General features: G+C 47.1%; 1 protein-coding gene across 1 annotated transcript in view; it reads left to right on the forward strand.

Annotated features, from left to right (window-relative positions):
* The window catches only part of LOC123747075 (vitellogenin receptor), a 222334-nt gene that overhangs the window by 47021 nt on the left and 154612 nt on the right, over positions 1–20701 (forward strand). The window contains exon 2 of the mRNA XM_045729073.2: positions 20447–20503. The gene's annotated coding sequence lies outside the window, so the exon portion shown is untranslated. The remainder of the gene's footprint in view (positions 1–20446; positions 20504–20701) is intronic.

The raw sequence follows: 20701 nt of genomic DNA on the forward strand, positions 1-20701 counted from the left end.
ATTGACGGTTGCGAGGCGGGACCAAAGAGCCAGAGCTCAACCCCCGCAAGCACAATTAGGTGAGTACACACAAACACACACAGGAAGGGCCATGGATTGTGACAGGATTCATGATGGGAGAATACATGTGTGTGTGTGTACTCACCTAATTGTGCTTGCGGGGGTTGAGCTCTGGCTCTTTGGTCCCGCCTCTCAACTGTCAATCAACTGGTGTACAGGTTCCTGAGCCTACTGGGCTCTATCATATCTACACTTGAAACTGTGTATGGAGTCAGCCTCCACCACATCACTTCAACATCAGTGTGGGGTCACCCATGGTGATGTTGGTGTAGTGTGGGTCACCCATGGTGAATTTAAAGTCCACTTATAAAATAAGTATTGCAATACACCTTGAGCAGTAATTACATGTTCACGAAATACGAAACCAAGTCGATGCTCACACATCCTAGAGACTACATAAACCAGGTACAGGAATGCTTACCTAACGATGTATTTATACTTGACCAGCTCATTAGCCATGAACTATAAAGTCCTATGCAACCCGTTCTCGCACTTTCTTACAGTCAATATTGACTTATTAAATACGTGCATATGTGACATACTAAACATACTAGTTTACCTTAAAAAGCTTCATAGAAAGCACCGACCTTACCTAACCTTCTTAGTATGTTAAGATAAGCATCTTATTGCTTCGTAAATACAATTATTACTTAACCTATACCTGTAATAGGTTAAGTAATATCTTAACATACTAAGAAGGTTAGGTAAGGTCGGTGTTTTCTATGGAGCTTTTCAAGGTAAACTAGTATGTTTAGAATGTCACATATGCACGTATTTAATAAGTCAATATTGACTATACGAATTTGCGTGTGCTGCCTGCAACATGCTATCAGAACTCCTGTCTCCTATCCAGTTCACAAAATAAAGACCAATCCACTAATTTAATTTAAAACTACAACACACAATAACTCCACATAAGCTAAAAGCACAAAAACTCTCGTAGCTAGACACAAGATCAAACCTTTACCTCTAAACCTCTCCCGAGAGAGAGTAAAAATGTAACAGGATTGGATTCCCTGTGTAAAGGAACGTCCGCCTAGCACAGGGGCGCCGCTGAGAGGGTTTGATCTTGCCGAGAATAGGTGTGGGTATATTCCTCGAGGGTTAGTCATTGTTATTCACTTTAAGCTGTTGAGCAGCGCGTGCTTGTCTGGTGGTGGTGTGTGTGTGTGTGTGTGTGTGTGTGTGTGTGTGTGTGTGTGTGTGTGTGTGTGTGTGTGTGTGTGTGTGTGTGTGTGTGTGTGTGTCTGTGTGTGTGTGTGTGTGTGTGTGTGTGTGTGTGTGTGTGTGTGTGTGTGTGTGTGTGTGTGTGTGTGTGTGTCCTTAGACTGCTCAAGAAGTGAACGCGTGATATATAAAAAACGGTGCGCATATAATTCCAATTTTCTATAATTAAATGAAATCGGTGTTATGTTAAAACTGTGCTATATTAACACGTGGTATACGAGGCCACTGTACACCACACAGTGGGCTCCACCCACACCGTACGTCCAGTAAAGACAACTAATTCGTGCGCAAAAGTTATATTAGTAAAATGATCCATACCGAACTCTTTCGTGTCCAATCTGAAACGTCAATAAATACCCCTAAGATAATTATATGAAACTTTACACGTGCATGCGTCGTCTAGTGATGACGCATGCACGTCATGTTGTTGACAAAAAATAACGTAGACGTTTGTTGTAGACATTTTTGTCGAGGGTAAAAACTTGGTGGTGGCGCCAAGGGTCAAGTTCAACCTTCTCTCCTGGCTCTTAAGAGCGCTTCATACTTGACATGTTAGAAGACACTAGCGTGAGATTTGACTGCCGTTGTCTCAAGGAGCAGAGAGGCAAGCTTAACGATACGGAACATCTACATCTACTAATATGATAGTTTTTTTTTTCATTATTATTTTCTACCACAAACGTGGCCACACATTTACAATGCTAATCAGCATATATACATTTTCTTCTGTCCTCCATAGACAGGGTTAGAGATCAGTTAAACATATAGTTCAGGGATTTATTGAACAATCAATAAATCCCTGAACTATATGATAGTGTCAGACCACGGAGGAAAATTGAAACAGGAATTTCCTTAAGTACTTTCGTATATTAATACATCTTCAGAAGGAGAATTTCTTAAGGAAATTCCTGTTTCAATTTTCCTCCGTGGTCTGACACTGTCACATTTTTAATCACGTGTTTATTTTCGTGATATACACACATATACTAATATACTAAAGTATCTACTTAGAAAAACTAAACAAAAAATATACAATCAGAGCGCATTAGACATTAATACTTGGTATTGTATTAATACACAAAAGCCCTCGGATTTTATACTTTTGTTTTAAAGTAAGAGGTCACTGATGGTCGAGTGGTTAAGGTCTCCTGTACACCAGATGCGTAGTGCTCCTGGCAGTATGGGTTCGAGTCACTTCTGGGGTGTGGAGTTTTCAGTTGCATATATGCCTTGGGACCATTCAGGCTTGTTCACATTTGTGTTCCTCACGTGTGCCCCACAAAGTGAGGTAATTTGATAAAATTCTCAAATTTTCAAAAAACTAAAATATTCTCAAAGTATTCTCAAAAGTATTCTCAGTATACTCAAACTAACTCGATGTATTTTTGTGAGTATTCATATATTTACAGATGTATGGAGGATGTGCCTCATAGCCCTGGACACACACCACGGGAGAATACACCGGACAGAACCCCCCTCCCCCGCCCCTCGAGGTGATTCTGTCCAATATAACTATTGTCAATTTATCAGTGATTACGGGGGCGTGAACTCTAGCTCTTGTGCCCCGACAACTTGCCTTGTAGCACTTGTTGTGGGGATCCCAAACGTTGAGGATGCCTCTTAACTGTCTCATTACACTGGTCGAGCTCTTAACTACCTCATTACAGAGGCCGAGCTCTTAACTACCTCCTTACAGAGGTCGAGCTCTTAACTACCTCATTACAGAGGCCGAGCTCTTAACTATAATGACGACACCCGGCAACAAAGGGCTCCATAGGTTAGGGTTCCCGCCTAACCTATGGAAGCCGATACATAGAAAACGTGGTCATTTTAAAGGCATTAACTATTACTAATTTCACTTCCGCTAGACAGGCAAGTGACGCTCCTGTCTATTACATCCCGTTTTTTCCGATAGATAATTGACAGTCCTGTCTATTACAACACCTCTATCGGTCGTTTACGACGGTGTTATCTTAGAGGAGAAGAAACTCCTCTTCATTAACAGTTAAATAGTTGATATCATGACAAGTGTACAGGGCTATAGACGACCCGATGCTGGAAAGGCTGGATCCATGAGCTGAAGCTCAATATTGCAGGTATAAATAGTATATACAAATAGTAAATACACACACACACACACACACACACACACAAACACACAAACATTATATATTTGGCTTAGGAACCATGCAATAATTAGCACAATACAAACACAGCAAGACCACAGTTAACTGTTTTTGCTAAGGTTAAGTGTTCAACATTGCCTCTTAAGTGTTCCAGAAATGATATACATACATTTGGTAAACTTAAAAAGTAATGGTTTAGTGGCTTCGTCGTGGTTTAATGTCTCGTGTGTGTGTGTGTGTGTGTGTGTGTGTGTGTGTGTGTGTGTGTGTGTGTGTGTGTGTGTGTGTGTGTGTGTGTGTGTGTGTGTCCCTAGTGAGGGTATACTAAAGTGTCCCTAGTGAGGGGTATACTAAAGTGTCCCCTAGTGAGGGTATACCATGGTCCAGTTCAAAGAGCAAGTTACTCCTATTACCATTAATTCTCAAAGGAATGTTCCTCCGTGTCTTTCAAGTAAGTGTCTCAATGATGTAATGACAGTCGTGAGCGTTTGAGAGGGTTCGAACCTCGTCTATGGCGAGTGTCAAGTGTGGTGGCTCACTGTGGGACGCTTCCAGTGTTCGCCTCCACATTGTGGGTGAAAAGTGCACTTCAGATCTTTTGTGTTCATTCCTTATCAGCGAATTATAATGTTTTAAGCGTCTTAGGTTGTGGCGGTAGTGGTGATTGTGATTGTGGTGGTGGTGGTGATTGTGGTAAGGATTGTGGTGGTGGTGGTGGTGTCATCACAATATCGATCTGCACCATTAAACATCCCGCTCCCGGCCAACTGACCGTTCACCTTTGCCTTTTTATGCTAATGTCTTCTGTTGGGGGAAGAGGGAGAGACGGGTAGGCGCCAGAGAGGAGGAGGAGGAGGAGGAGGTTAAGAAGTTAGATAAAGATCTAAAGAAGAGAAAAGAACAGAAACAATAGACATGGCAGATGTGATAAAGAATGAGAGAGAGGAGCACGAAGAGGTAAATATAAAGATGTGACAAGGAAAGAGGAAGATGTGGTACAAGACAAGGGCTGGAGAAGAGGTGAAAGAAGGAGAGAACAAGGAGATGAAAAGGCAAGTACACAGAGAAGAGGAAATTGTGCAAGGAATTCTTCAATGGTAATGAAAATATACATATCGTAGGTACTCACCTAGTTGTGCTTGCGGGGGTTGAGCTCTGGCTCTTTGGTCCCGCCTCACAACCGTCAATCTACTGGTGTACAGATTCCTGAGAGTCTCGAGCTCTATCATATCTACACTTGAAACTGTGTATGGAGTCAGCCTCCACCACATCATTTCCTAATGCGCATTCCATTTCATCACTTCCTAGGTGTAGGGGTGGTGGTGATGCTAGTGGGTGTAGGTGGTGCTGGTGGGTGTAGGTGGTGCTGGTGGGTGTAGGGGAGGTGATGGTGCTTGTGGGTGTAGGGGTGGTGGTGATGCTAGTGGTTGTAGGTGGTGCTGGTGGGTGTAGGGGAGGTGGTGGTGCTGGTGGGTGTAGGGGAGGTGGTGGTGCTGGTGGGTGTAGGGGAGGTGGTGGTGCTGGTGGGTGTAGGGGAGGTGGTGGTGCTGGTGGTGGGGAGGGATGGGCAATGGGGTGAGAGGGGAGGGAGGAACGAAGCATGAGGGAAGGGAGAAGAAGGGAGGGCGTGAAGGGTAACAGAGGCGCCTCACACAACAGGATGCTTGCTCCAACAAGGCAAACAGGAAAGTGTTGGCGTTGCAAACAGTGCCGCCAGTGTGTTGCAACACTTTACCTGAAGTGCCTACAGTGTGTTTTGCAACTCCAGGTAGGTCACGTGACGGCTGTAGAATACAATACCTCAGGTCATATCTGTAGTGTTTACACAACTTGGACTACTGTATACATTCTTATATGATTAATGAATACATTCTTACATGATTGGTGTTATCACCCATCACGTGGGCAGTGGTGGTAAGGGGTTACAGAGGCACATAATGGGTTCAGTTGTTAATGTATTTAAATCTATTAAACTATGGTGGTCAGGAACTGAACCCCATAGTTCATTTAGCCAAGCAAGTAACACAGGATGAGTGACTGGTTCACGGAATACCAAATCCCAAAAGACGTTGATAAATTTGTTGATGATCTTATTAACCAAATTGAGCACTGTCTCAGAGTTCCGCGCCGCACGACTGGGCGCAGTAACCCTCAGAGGAAGAAAATAAAATGGTATGAGAACGATTACATAAAGATGCTCAATGTAATTGGAAGGAGCATGAGTAGAGAGTACCGGAGACATCCCACTGACAGCACCAAGAGCTGTTTAAAACTGTGTGTTAAGTAACCAGGGAAGAGAAGATTAAAGAGCGGGAAAGAAAATGGTTTGAGTTCACTAGCTCTATTGGACGGGAAACATCTGCAAGACAAGTGTGGGCAAAAATTCAGATAGCTAAGGGGGGCAGAGCCCGGCCTGCGGCTCACAAAGACCCCCAGGGTAAGGCTGAGGAACTAATTCACAAGTGGAGTGATGCAGCATCCTCCTCCTCCCTCCCTGCAGAAGTAAGTAGGGAACAGCTCCTGCGACATGATGACAGAAGAATTAGGATAACAAGAGCACTGTCTAGTGATGACGAGTATGGGGAACCAATCACAGCCCAAGAAGTAAGGGGCGCTATGAAAAAGGGTAAAAGTACAGCACCTGGTGAAGATGGCGTCACCTACGACATACTCAATGCACTGTGTGAAGTGTCTGGGAATCCACTACTCCACCTGTTTAACAAGTCATTCCTAAGTGGAGTGTTGCCCACACAATGGAAACACGCAATAATTGTTCCCATACCGAAGCCCAATGACCCTGGCAATTACAGACCTATCAGCCTCGTGTCATGCACTTGCAAGATGCCTGAAAGGATCATCCTAAACCGACTGTTGCACAAAATAGGCAGGTTAGGGGAGGGGGTCAATGGATTTGTTAAAGGACGGAGCACAGCAAATTGTACAGTTAATTACCTGGCTAATGACACGGCTAGGTACTCTGTATTTGTTGACATCAAAGCTTTCGACATAGCACAGGGGATTGCGATCCTGGACGAGCTTGCATGCATGGGTGTCAAGGGGCGACTCATGAAAGGGATTGAAGACTACCTCACAAGGAGGAAAGCCAAGATCTGCTTCAATGGAGCAGTCTCCAGAACAATGAGTATGGAACTCGGGACCCCCCAAGGCGGAGTCTTAAGCCCCACACTATTCAATGTACTTATGAACGCCATTGCTAATATTGATTTTCCGGAAGGAACACAACAAGTGGGGTATGCAGATGATATTCTAATATAAGCTCCCACCTTGGGAAAAAATTTAACAGTCCGTTGAACTCCTCGGAAGGAAATGTATTAAGCTCGGTTTCACTCTCTCCACAAACAAGACAAAGGCATACTCCCATCACAAGAGGGGAGCAAATGAAGAACTACAAATTAATGGTGTAACACTTGAATGGGTTGACCACTATCGGTACCTTGGAGTCATTGTCGACTCTCACAAGAGGAAGAAAGAGGAGCTCAACCAACTCATAGGAACTTACAAAAGTCGTCTCAGGGCACTGAAAGCTATGACCTGGAAAGACATGAAGCCTCTATTGCTGTGCTTAAAATGATATACACAGCCTATGTGCGCTCTGTCATAGACTATGCCGCACCAATTTTGTGCACCTACATCCAAAGCGATATGAAAAGGGTTGAAAACATACAAAATGAAGCCATGACAATCATTCTTGGAGCTCCAAGAACTGCCAAAACGTTTAATCTACGAGAGGAGTTGTCCCTCCCCCAGTGTTAAAAGCAGAAGTAAGGAACTGAATGCTGAGCTTGCAATTAGGATAGTCAGAGATCCCCATTACAGTGATATTGCTAAGAAAAAACTGAGTTCTGTGCTACTTTCAGGGGGAAACAGGAGAAGCAAAAAATGGCATCACAGATCAGTCTGCTTCTTCGAAGAACTTCACCTGCTTGAGCAAGCCCGTGAGCTCCTGCCTGTAGAGAGGTTACCTCCCTGGGAGGATGACTCATGCAGGATTATCATCAATGAAATGGCAACGAAAAAATCCTGCATGATACCACAAGAAATGAGTATCTCGAGGAAATTTATAAAGAAGCCGGAGATAAACTAGATCAAATCTACACTGACGGGTCATCTAATCCTGTCAATGGCAGGGCTGGTGCAGCATACACTGTAATTAAGGATAATGCTTTTCAACGCAGAAATGAAAAAAGCGCGTATTGAGAACTATGCCTCTTCAACGCAAGCAGAGCTAACTGCCATTGTTATGGCGTTAAGGTTTCTTCAACGGAACACTAATGGTGCAGTGATTTGCACCGATTCAAAAGCAGCGCTGCAAAGCCTAAGTAAAAATCGGGCCGAAAAATCTTGCGATAGTCGCTGAAATTAAGAGAGCTGTGAGGGTACTTACCAATCAGGGAAGAGTCATCAAGTTTCTGTGGATCCCCTCCCATGTTGGAATATGTGCGAATGAACGAGCAGATGTGCTGGCTGCTGAAGGCGCTGAAGGAGACCATATTGAATACTTCATACCCAAGACTCTACTACAAATTAAGAGGTATTGTCAGGCAACATCACCGTGACAAGGTAACTGAGGAAAGGAGGATAGAAGCACAAACCAGTGAATCTGTACGATGGTACAACATGGTTGCAGCTGGCAATCCCAATCATTATGGACGAAGAGGAGGAGGACGAGGGAGAGAATCAGTGATAGCGAGAATCCGTCTTGGATACAAATATCCATGGAAATTCGGAATGGAAACAACAGTTGATCAGCGGAGTTGCAGAGACTGTGATGAGAGTGACGGACACCGCCTTGACCATTATCTACTGAATGTGAACACCTGAGAGACATTAGAAATAAGTGTACAATAATAAACCTCACATTGTTTGAGTTAGGAAAACTCTATTTGTCAAATATTGATACTGTTCTTAAAAGATTCCCCCATTTTGCACCCGCAAGATAACGTGAGATTTTAAGAGCTGACAGATGTTAATCTTCTTGTTTGAGGAGCTGTTTACTTGAGACTGTTAAGCAAGTCCCAGCTGTGTCTGGGTACAAGTGACAGGTTGAATAACCCAACAGGTTTTTTTCCTATTGGGGAGTGTTGTACATGCTGCTATGGCGGTGTGTCCACTCACAGGATGAGTGGCGCTGCCCAATACTGTCACTATGGCGGTGTGTTCACTCACAGGATGAGTGGCGCTGCCCAATACTGTCACTATGGCGGTGTGTTCACTCACAGGATGAGTGGCGCTGCCCAATACTGTCACTATGGCGGTGTGTTCACTCACAGGATGAGTGGCGCTGCCCAATACTGTCACTATGGCGGTGTGTCCACTCACAGGATGAGTGGCGCTGCCCAATACTGTCACTATGGCGGTGTGTTCACTCACAGGATGAGTGGCGCTGCCCAATACTGTCACTATGGCGGTGTGTTCACTCACAGGATGAGTGGCGCTGCTCAATACTGTCACTATAGCGGTGTGTCCACTCACAGGATGAGTGACGCTGCACAATAAACTCGTCCCTCGGGGCAAAATTAAAAAAAAAACTTGTGAAACTAGTTACACAATTGACGCACACATACGTTGGTTTATCAGGGCCTGCAGTGTGTGTACGGGTGTTCCTTGTGGTTTAAGAGAGCCTGTTGACAACTGGAAGGTGGGGCGGTTGAGAATGACTTCTTGTTAGAGTTATATCCATTTTGTGGGATTCCTGGATTATTGCTTCCTCGTATGGGCCAATAGCAGCTGCCTCGTATGGACCAGTAGGCGCTGCCTCGTGTGGACCAATAGGAGCTGCCTCGTATGGACCAATAGGAGCTGCCTCGTATGGACCAATAGGAGCTGCCTCGTATGGACCAATAGGAGCTTCCTCGTATGGGCCAATAGCAGCTGCCTCGTATGGACCAGTAGACGCTGCCTCGTATGGACCAATAGGAGCTTCCTCGTATGGGCCAGTAGCAGCTGCCGCGTATGGGCCAGTAGGCGCTGCCTCGTGTGGACCAATAGGAGCTGCCTCGTATGGACCAATAGCAGCTGCCGCGTATGGGCAGAAGAAGATAATATGAATTAAGAATGAAAAGGGGAAGAAGATATACGATGCTGTTGTTTTGAATATTTTGGGAGAATAAAGAAAAGTGGAGGAAGTCATAATAAAGAGGTAAGGATGCATGTGGCGTCATCTAGAGAAGGTTGACAGTGAGCAGGATGAGACGAGTGCATGAGAAATGCAAATGCTAAGATCAACAAAGGACTTATCTTGAGTTATCTTGAGATGATTTCGGGGCTTTTTTTTTTAGTGTCCCCGCGGCCCGGTCCTAGACTAGGCCTCCACCCCCAGGAAGCAGCCCGTGACAACTGACTAACTCCCAGGTACCTATTTACTGCTAGGTAACAGGGGCATTCAGGGTGAAAGAAACTTTGCCCATTTGTTTCTGCCTCGTGCGGGAATCGAACCCGCGCCACAGAATTACGAGTCCTGCGCGCTATCCACCAGGCTACGAGGCCCCCATCGTAGCCACTTAATCTCTCTCTCTCTCTCTCTCTCTCTCTCTCTCTCTCTCTCTCTCTCTCTCTCTCTCTCTCTCTCTCTCTCTCTCTCTCTCTCTCTCTCTCTCTCTCCCTCCCTCCCTCCCTGGAGAGGGCATAAAGAGGGACGGGGAGGGTGAGAGATGAGAGGGGACGGGAGTATAGGGATAGAGAGGATGGAACAGAAGTGGCAAGTCCTTAACGGGTGTCATATCGCACTGTCCGCCCCCGCCACCAACCCTTCCACCGTCATCACCCCTTCCGTCCTGCCCATCCCTCCCCCCCCCTCTCCCCCCTCCAGCAACCCCCAACACCACCTCCAGCCTCCCCAACAAAAACAAGCGTTCAATAAGGATCCACACAGGTTGCACGCCTCCACCAACAGCCTGGCTGATCACACCGCCACTTGATAAAGCCAGTTTTCAACAAAATGTGAACAAAGGTATTCATTCCATTCACCAGGGTCGTGAGAGACTCGAACCGTTGACCCCAGGCGTGTGAGACCGAAGCTCTATCGACCGGGCTATGAGTAGTCTTAATAGGGAAAGTGTTCAGGGTTCGAGACTCCTACAGCCCAGGTGAATGAAGTGATTATTTCCACTTAAGTGTGGATGACAATTTTAAAGTTATTCATTGTTTCTGTGTTAGTTTCAGGTTGATACCTGGTTGATACCTGGTTGATGGGGTTCTGGGAGTTCTTCTACTCCCCAAGCCCGGCCCGAGGCCAGGCTTGACTTGTGAGAGTTTGGTCCACCAGGCTGTTGCTTGGAGCGGCCCAAGCAACAAGGTTGTACCGCTCTATAAACAGACTGATTTACTGATACAAAAATAGCAATTAATTCCGTATTAACAAGGTCATTAGCAAGATCATAACGAGGTCTTAAACTAATCTTTGGGTTAGATTATCAAATTTAGGTATAATAGAATTTGAAGAGCTAAACCTGAGGGGACAGGGCTTTGTGGCATTGACAGTGAAGGACTCTTATTCTGACTGGCTTCCTGGCGGTTCAACAGTCACTTCAACAACTGAGAGTTCGACAGTTAATTCAGTCAAGTATTTACACAACAATTTCCGTACTTCGAAAAGTCAAAAGACGTTCATTAAAAAATTTGTCAGTCTCTTAAAATTTTTAACCAATAAGGAATCCTTAAATTGTCCTCCAGGCGTCCTGAGTGTTCACTGATATCCTTAAATTGTCCTCCAGATATCCTGAGTGTTCACTGATATCCTTAAATTGTCCTCCAGATATCCTGAGTGTTCACTGATATCCATAAATTGTTCTCCATATATCCTGAGTGTTCACTGATATCCTTAAAATCGTTCATGGAAGCTCTCAAAGTGTTCAGAAAACATTCAAATATTCCCAAAGGACACGCGACCGACCGGGGCGGGATATATACGTCAGAATGCGAGCAGCGACGTCTAACAGCCTGCTTGACCAGACCACCAAGCCGAAGGCCTGGAACAGAGACCGGGCCGCGGGAACATCGACTCCCGTGACCATCACAAGGTAGGCACAAGTTTGATCTCACAAACGACGGCCTGTTGAACTCCGTGGCACCTCGACGTTGGTAACACTGGTAGAGTTCGAAGTCCCGAGAAAGATGCATCATTAGCGGCACTGTTTTTGGCAACTTTGTAGCGCTGATGTCATCGTTAGGCTTAGGACTCTGGCACGGACGCTGACATCCGAAGTTAACGTCAACGTAATGGATTGATTGATAAAGATTAAGCCACCCAAGAGGTGGCACGGGCATGAATAGCCCGTAAAACTTAATGGTGAAACTGGTGGCACTTATACTCGTAGTTCTGACCACTTGAGGCGTACACGTTTGGATGTTTTGTACGTGTCTTTGGTTCGTACGTTCACTCGTGGTTCGTGCACGTTTTGAGAGGGAATATGTGTCTTAACTCATGAACTTGGTGCGTAGTTGGCGTACTGAGTAGCTGTGGCACTGAATGAGTAGCTGTGGCACTGAATGCGTAGCTGTGGCACTGAATGCGTAGCTGTGGCACTGAATGCGTAGCTGTGGCACTGAATGCGTAGCTGTGGCACTGAATGCGTAGCTGTGGCACTGAATGCGTAGCTGTGGCACTGAATGCGTAGCTGTGGCACTGAATGAGTAGTTGTGGCACTGAATGAGTAGTTGTGGCACTGAATGAGTAGTTGTGGCACTGAATGCGTAGCTGTGGCACTGAATGAGTAGTTGTGGCACTGAATGCGTAGCTGTGGCACTGAATGCGTAGCTGTGGCACTGAATGCGTAGCTGTGGCACTGAATGCGTAACTGTGGCACTGAATGCGTAGCTGTGGCACTGAATGCGTAGCTGTGGCACTGAATGCGTAGCTGTGGCACTGAATGCGTAGCTGTGGCACTGAATGCGTAACTGTGGCACTGAATGCGTAGCTGTGGCACTGAATGCGTAGCTGTGGCACTGAATGCGTAGCTGTGGCACTGAATGCGTAGCTGTGGCACTGAATGCGTAACTGTGGCACTGAATGCGTAGTTCCAATGGAAGCGTAGTTGTTGTAGTGAATGCGTAGATATTGTATTGTGCTTGATGCGTGGCCATACCAGATGCGCAGTTGATATATTGAATGCATAAATATGTCGAACCATGGAGAAGCAATTCCAGTTTTGTAAGCACCAAACACCCCGGGGGCCCAGTTGAAGGTTACGGGATTATCAGCGACCAGAGGCAGCAGGAGGTTGTAAGGCGTTAGTGGGAGGCGCTGCCAGGGGGGCGTAAGGAAGCTGAACGACCCTTCCGCACCGTCGTAAAAGATAGGGGGCGCCTCTCTGTGGAGTGACGCCAGATGGCTCCTGCCTCACGCTCAGTCATCGCCTTCCCGCGAAAATGTTGGTTCGTGTTGAAGAATATGTGTGTATTACCTCAAGCACTGGTTCTGCTGGCACTGTGTCTTTCACTGTTACTGGTGCTATCGTCGTGGCACTGTAAGTTCTGCTGGCACTGTGTCTTTCACTGTTACTGGTGCTATCGTCGTGGCACTGTAAGTTCTGCTGGCACTGTGTCTTTCACTGTTACTGGTGCTATCGTGGTGGCACTGTAAGTTCTGCTGGCACTGTGTCTTTCACTGTTACTGGTGCTATCGTGGTGGCACTGTAAGCTCTGCTGGCACTGTGTCTTTCACTGTTACTGGTGCTATCGTGGTGGCACTGTAAGCTCTGCTGGCACTGTGTCTTTCACTGTTACTGGTGCTATCGTGGTGGCACTGTAAGCTCTGCTGGCACTGTTACTGGTGCTATCGTGGTGGCACTGTAACCTCTGCTGGCACTGTGCCTTTCACTGTTACTGGTACTATCGTGGTGGCACTGTAAGCTCTGCTGGCACTGTCTTTCACTGTTACTGGTGCTATCGTGGTGGCACTGTAAGCTCTGCTGGCACTGTCTTTCACTGTTACTGGTGCTATCGTGGTGGCACTGTAAGCTCTGCTGGCACTGTGTCTTTCACTGTTACTGGTGCTATCGTGGTGGCACTGTAAGCTCTGCTGGCACTGTGTCTTTCACTGTTACTGGTGCTATCGTGGTGGCACTGTAAGCTCTGCTGGCACTGTATCTTTCACTGTTACTGGTGCTATCGTGGTGGCACTGTAAGCTCTGCTGGCACTGTGTCTTTCACTGTTACTGGTGCTATCGTCGTGGCACTGTAAGCTCTGCTGGCACTGTGTCTTTCACTGTTACTGGTACTATCGTGGTGGCACTGTAAGCTCTGCTGGCACTGTGTCTTTCACTGTTACTGGTGCTATCGTGGTGGCACTGTAAGCTCTGCTGGCACTGTGTCTTTCACTGTTACTGGTACTATCGTCGTGGCACTGTAAGCTCTGCTGGCACTGTGTCTTTCACTGTTACTGGTGCTATCGTGGTGGCACTGTAAGCTCTGCTGGCACTGTATCTTTCACTGTTACTGGTGCTATCGTGGTGGCACTGTAAGCTCTGCTGGCACTGTGTCTTTCACTGTTACTGGTGCTATCGTGGTGGCACTGTAAGCTCTGCTGGTTCTCAGAAGTGACGCCTGGTGGCACCACAGGCTCTGATGACTGGCATTCATGGAGAAAAATATATTTATTTTTGTTACAAATGGAACTTTAATTTATTCAGTATTTTTTTCGATTAGCTTTCTCGTTTTAAAATATACAGTCAAGGAGCTAAGGAATTGGATTGTTCTGAGAAACAGAACATAATTAGTCTTGGCCAACGAGAGTCAGCAACGAACTTAAAACGAGAAGTGCGGAGTTCCCAGCCACACGGGACCGGCGTCTGTGTGTTAAGGGTGCATAGATATACTGTTTATTTGCTAGTGAATAAGTGTATACCACGCTGAATCCTGGCAGAAGAGGCCGGTGGCAGAAGAGGCCGGTGGCAGAAGAGGCCGGTGGCAGAAGAGGCCGGTGGCAGAAGAGGCCGGTGGCAGAAGAGGCCGGTGGCAGAAGAGGCCGGTGGCAGAAGAGGACGGTGGCAGAAGAGGCCGGTGGCAGAAGAGGACGGTGGCAGAAGAGGCCGGTGGCAGAAGAGGCCGGTGGCAGAAGAGGACGGTGGCAGAAGAGGCCGGTGGCAGAAGAGGCCGGGGGCAGAAGAAGATGCAGAAGAGGTACGGAGCGTCCTTAGAACCTTAGAGACGGTCCCCAGAGTATCGCTGCTGCAGGTACTGTAAGAACCGGGGAACTCAGTGCCCCTGGGGCCCCTCAGTGCCGCCAGTGGCCCCTCAGTGCCGCCAGTGGCCACCCCTCAAGAGTGCCTGTTGTCTCGTGCACAACACAGGATATTAATTTATATACGAGAACAAACTATTTTAAATGCACAATACGTAAACATTGATGAACGCGTCATGGGGGTGAGGGCCGTCGCTTTAACGACCTGCCCTGTGTGTCTATATAACGACTTCACTGGAGTAACTACCAAGTTGTTAGTCTGGAGCAGGACGACCCTGGACCTGCCTGGCACGTATCACTCCTCGTCCCCTGGAGAGAAGAACATATTTATAGCCGAAACCAAACACGTTGAGTATCTATATTCATCGTATAATTAACTTCAGTCAGAATAGGCAAACCTACAAATCAAGATTTACAGTAATGCTGTAGTGAGGAGAATATGAATATATATTTGTTTATAATGTAAAAGTGAATTGGCGTAAACAAAATATGGAGATAATATATTAAAGATGTTATATTTGATGTTACACGAGTATTTTATTATTATTATTATTATTTTCTACCACAAACGTGGCCACACATTTACAATGCTAACCAGCATATATACATTTTCTTCTGTCCTCAAGAGCATTTGATAAATTACTAGTGAAATGCTCATGAACACACATAAATCACAATTGCGTGATGCATCAAATGAATTTTGACCAAGTCGTAGCTCAGTCGATTAAGGCAGCGTCTGGGATGCTCTCGGACGCAGGTTCGAATCCTCGTCACGGCCCTTGTGGATTTGTTCAAATGCTCATGAAGTTTTACGTTTTTGGATAACAAGTTGATGCATCGGGGCAGTTCAACATCCATATTTAAAGATAATAAAACGCCCTTGTGACCTGTTTCTTGAGCATGGCAAGTGATTGACAGCCAATTTGGCAATTGGCTGTGTTATGATAGACAAGTTGTGTTAGTGACTGTTGTGGAAAGTGTCGAGGAAAATGACTATTGTGGAAAGTGTCGAGGAAAGTGACTGTTGTGGAAAGTGTCGAGGAAAGTGACTGTTGTGGAAAGTGTCGAGGAAAGTGACTGTTGTGGTAGACAGAGTTGTTGTTGTTGGAGAGAGTTTTGTGGGAGTGTGAGTACTGAAGTAGGTGTGAGGAGACGCCTGGCCTCAAGTGATCTACTGATACTGACCACACCACACACTAGAAAGTGAAGGGACGACGACGTTTCGGTCCGTCCTGGGCCATTCTCATGTCGATGAGTCGTATCGTATCGACTTGAGAATGGTCCAGGACGGACCGAAGCGTCGTCGTCCCTTCACCTTCTAGTGTGTGGTCTGGTCAACATACTTCAGCCACGTTATTGTGACTCCTCGCCTGCCTCTGCTGATACTGTGTGCTTGGGTCACCACTTTAGTGCCAAACACCGACGGTAACTAGTGGGGATACAACATGTTCATAACTAGGCACAACTAATGCGTCGGTCTGCTCTGCCTGCTTGCCTGTCTGCTCTGCCTGCCTGCCTGTCTGCCTGCCTGTCTGCCTGCCTGTCTGCCTGCCTGTCTGCCTGTCTGCCTGCCTGTCTGCCTGCCTGTCTGCCTGTCTGCCTGACAGCCCCTTTCAAAGCTGGAGAAATTGCTGACCTAGAGAGCGTGCAGAGATCCTTTACTGCTAGAATCCACTCAGTAAAACATCTAAATTACTGGGACCGACTAAAGAGCCTAAATCTGTACTCCCTTGAGCGCAGGCGGGAGAGATACATAATAATTTACACGTGGAAAATAATTGAGGGGCTGGTCCCAAACCTGCACACAGAAATAACACCACATGAGACCAGAAGACATGGCAGGATGTGCAGAATACCCCCGTTGAAAAGCAGAGGTGCAATAGGTACTCTGAGAGAGAACTCTATCAACATCAGAGGCCCGAGACTGTTCAACACGCTTCCACTACACATAAGGGGCATAACTGGCAAACCCCTCACAGTGTTCAAGAGAGAACTGGATAAGCACCTCCAAAGGATACCTGATCAACCCGGCTGTGACTCATACGTCAGGCTGCGAGCAGCCGCGTCTAACAGCCTGGTTGATCAGTCCAGCGACCAGGAGGCCTGGTCGACGACCGGGCCGCGGGGACACTAAGCCCCGGAAGCACCTCAAGGTAGCCTGTCTGCCTGCCTGTCTGCCTGCTCTGCCTGCCTGCCTGCCTGTCTGCTCTGCCTGCCTGTCTGTCTGCTTGTGCTTGTGTTCTGCAGATTACAGGCACTTATGTGTTGACGGTAAGCAGGATGCGAGTACTTATGGCCGGGCCAGAGTGTACAGCAGATTTGTGCTCCGAGTCCCAGGTGTATTTTGTGGTGGTAGTGGTTGGTATGGTGGTGTGGTGATGGTGGTAGTGGTTGGTATGGTGGTGGTGGTGATGGTGGTAGTGGTTGGAATGGTGGTGTGGTGATCCTACTGCCTACAGGACTCTATTCACTTCAGAGTCCAATCCAGTCAGATGATTTTCAACGACTGGCGTGAGGCACTCGGAGCATGAGGCACTAGGAACGTGAGGCACTAGGAACAGTTTCATTTTATATTGTGGGAACAATGAAGATGGAGAGGTACAGGTGAAAGGGACGTTTAGAAATGGGAAATATTGTAGGAGTTGTTAGTCGGGTTGTAGGGTTATGGGGGGGTGGGGTTGTGTGGGGTTGTGGGGGGGTGGGGTTGTGTGGGGTTGTGGGGGGGTGGGGTTGTGTGGGGTTGTGGGGGGGTGGGGTTGTGTGGGGTTGTGGGGGGTGGGGTTGTGTGGGGTTGTGGGGGGGTTGTGGGGGGGGGTTGTGGGGGGGGTTGTGGGGAGGGGGCGGTGCTCATCACAGGATCTCGAGATCTTTTAGAATGCTCCAAGTTGATCCTCTAGCCACTTGTGGGCAGCTGGCTGCATCCTCGCTACTTGCTTCCCCAGGTTCCTCCACACCTGACATTCCACACCTCCCAAATCCTCCACACCTGAAACTCCTCCGGGCTGGATATATCTGGAGGAAGAGGAAGAGAAAGAGAAAGAGGAGGAAGAGGGGGTCATCCCCCCCTCATTGAGGAGGCCTGGTCGACGACCGGGCCGCGGGGACGCTAAGCCCCGGAAGCACCTCAAGGTAAGGTCATTAAGGCACTCAACCTTTCGTCGCCTCCGGCAACAAATGTCACCTTGAGGGGAAGTTTAGTTCCGTCCATTAGTGAGCTAAACCACGCTGACGGTAAGATCGTCATTCCCGATAGTTTTATAACTAAATTGAGCCTTGGGCGTTGGAGGGTGTTCTGGCACGGCGTCCCCTTCAGCGCCCTGGAGACTACTGCTAGAGGAAGGTCGCTAGCGAGAACGCTACGCCGGAGAAGGTCGCTAGCGAGAACCGCTACGCTAGAGAAGGTCGCTAGCGAGAACCGCTACGCCGGAGAAGGTCGCTAGCGAGAACCGCTACGCCGGAGAAGGTCGCTAGCGAGAACCGCTACGCTGGAGAAGGTCACTAGCGAGAACCGCTACGCTAGAGAAGGTCGCTAGCGAGAACCGCTACGCTGGAGAAGGTCACTAGCGAGAACCGCTACGCTAGAGAAGGTCGCTAGCGAGAACCGCTACGGTGGAGAAGGTCGCTAGCGAGAACCGCTACGGTGGAGAAGGTCTCTAGCGAGAACCGCTACGCTAGAGAAGGTCGCTAGCGAGAACCGCTACGCTAGAGAAGGTCGCTAGCGAGAACCGCTACGCCGGAGAAGGTCGCTAGCGAGAACCGCTACGCCGGAGAAGGTCGCTAGCGAGAATAGTTAAAGAAAGTTTTTCCGTGAAGTTCGACAACGTGAAGGAGCTTATGTGCTTGCTAAGTTACATCACATTGCTTGAGCAAGAGTGTGACAAACTAGCGGTTGACTATATTTATGGGCTTGAGAGTGAAGAAGAGTTCTACAGTGTTGTGACGACCCAGAGAATGACGTAGTCATCACCGTAAGTGTGATGGTAGTGACTATACCACCGTAGTGGTGACGAGAAAGGCTCCTATAGCACCGTAGTGGTGTCGACCAAGGCTCCTATAGCACCGTAATGGTGTCGACCAAGGCTCCTATAGCACCGTAATGGTGTCGACCAAGGCTCCTATAGCACCGTAGTGGTGACAAGCGAGGCTCCTATAGCACCGTAGTGGTGTCGACCAAGGCTCCTATAACACCGTAATGGTGTCGACCAAGGCTCCAAGTGCTATATGAAACCACTGCGTGAGTCTTCACACACTGACAACTTGTTACAGCTCCTCATATACAAGCTGGTTCCCTGAAGGCTTCATTTGGGCTCTCATGAGCATGTATGTATATATGTATATATATGTATATTTGTATGTATGTATGACTCCCTGTTATGAGGGGTTCCGTCTATCTGTGAGTAGTCTGTCTATCGGTGAGCCGGAGTATTTTCATCACCAGGAGAACAAAGTGCCAGTTGCACAAGAGCCGCGGGTGTCTGAGGAGAGGGAGTTGCAAGCGGGTGAAGAAGCGAGGGACTGTCTTCAGTTAACACTCAAGCCTTCATAAGATATTCTCTTCCACGGACACATGACATCAACATACTTCGCTAGAAACGTTTGAGTAAAATTATACCATAAATTTAATGTTGAAATGTTTTTACAAACAATGGCCTTGATGTTCCGACGCCAAGAGTGTTATATCGGTCACTGACTGTATACCAGTCTACTCTTAGAGTTATATCAGTCACTGACTGTATACCAGTCTACTCAGGAGTAATTAGTAATTAAAATACAGCTTAATCATCTCCACCGAAAGGTAAAAAAAAATATATAATACTGGACTATGTATTTCTATAATGATGAGTAATCTCACCATATGATGCAAAACTTCTTTTGGAGCTGAGCTGCTCGTTCGTAATGTGAAGGATTACTCTTAGACAGACAGACAGACAGACAGACAGACAGACAGACAGACAGACAGACAGACAGACAGACAGAGGGGTGAAGCAAACTTCGGCACTCAGAATCAGACTTTAATAAATACTCACAAAAATAAACATACACAGATATACAGATAGAAACGTATACAGGATACACACACACACACACACACACACACACACACATGGGGGCCTCGTAGCCTGGTGGATAGCGCGCAGGACTCGAAATTCTGTGGCGCGGGTTCGATTCCCGCACGAGGCAGAAACAAATGGGCAAAGTTTCTTTCACCCTAAGTGCCCCTGTTACCTAGCAGTAAATAGGTACCTGGGAGTTAGTCAGCTGTCACGAGCTGCTTCCTGGGGTGTGTGTGTGTGTGGTGTGGGAAAAAAAAAAGTAGTTAGTAAACAGTTGATTGACAGTTGAGAGGCGGGCCGAAAGAGCAAAGCTCAACCCCCGTAAAAACACAACTAGTAAACACACACACACACGGTGGAATACACCGCATATGTTATGTACATTCTGCTAAGTTATACTCATTCCCGGTTGTAATCCCCCAAATCCCGTCAGGTTGTCCCCTAAATCCCTCCAACCCACCATCCCAGCTGCCATTGCACTTCCCTCTCTCCCTTCGTCCTCTCACTTTGGAAAATATGGGAGAGAATTGTATCAACAAAAGATCATAGTAAAATAAATCATAGAAAGCCTATTGGTCCATACGAGGCAGCTCCTATTGGCCCATACGAGGCAGCTCCTATTGGCCCATACGAGGCAGCTCCTATTGGTCCATACGAGGCAGCCCCTATTGGCCCATACGAGGTAGCTCCTTTATCCACCCAAACTCATTCACATATTGTCTAGTTTATGCTTGTCACAATCCAACAATCTCACATCTAATTATGCATCTCTTTTCCAGATAAATTGGTTAATGATTCGCTCCCCCAGGCGCTGAGACGCAGAAATCTTGACGAAGGTAAAGTGTCCCAAATTCGTATTGACTTTTATATAAAGTGATTAATTTTTGTAGTTATTTTGTCAATGTTACGTTGGTATGTTTTGGTAGTTTAGTACACTGGTTCATGGTGATTTGGTAGTTCATGGTTGCAGAGGACCAATGTCACCCATACATTATTCAGGGAGCTCAACAGGTCATATTATACAAAGAACTGTG

Source organism: Procambarus clarkii, chromosome 87 (assembly GCF_040958095.1).
Source record: "Procambarus clarkii isolate CNS0578487 chromosome 87, FALCON_Pclarkii_2.0, whole genome shotgun sequence".
Classification (NCBI taxonomy): domain Eukaryota; kingdom Metazoa; phylum Arthropoda; class Malacostraca; order Decapoda; family Cambaridae; genus Procambarus; species Procambarus clarkii.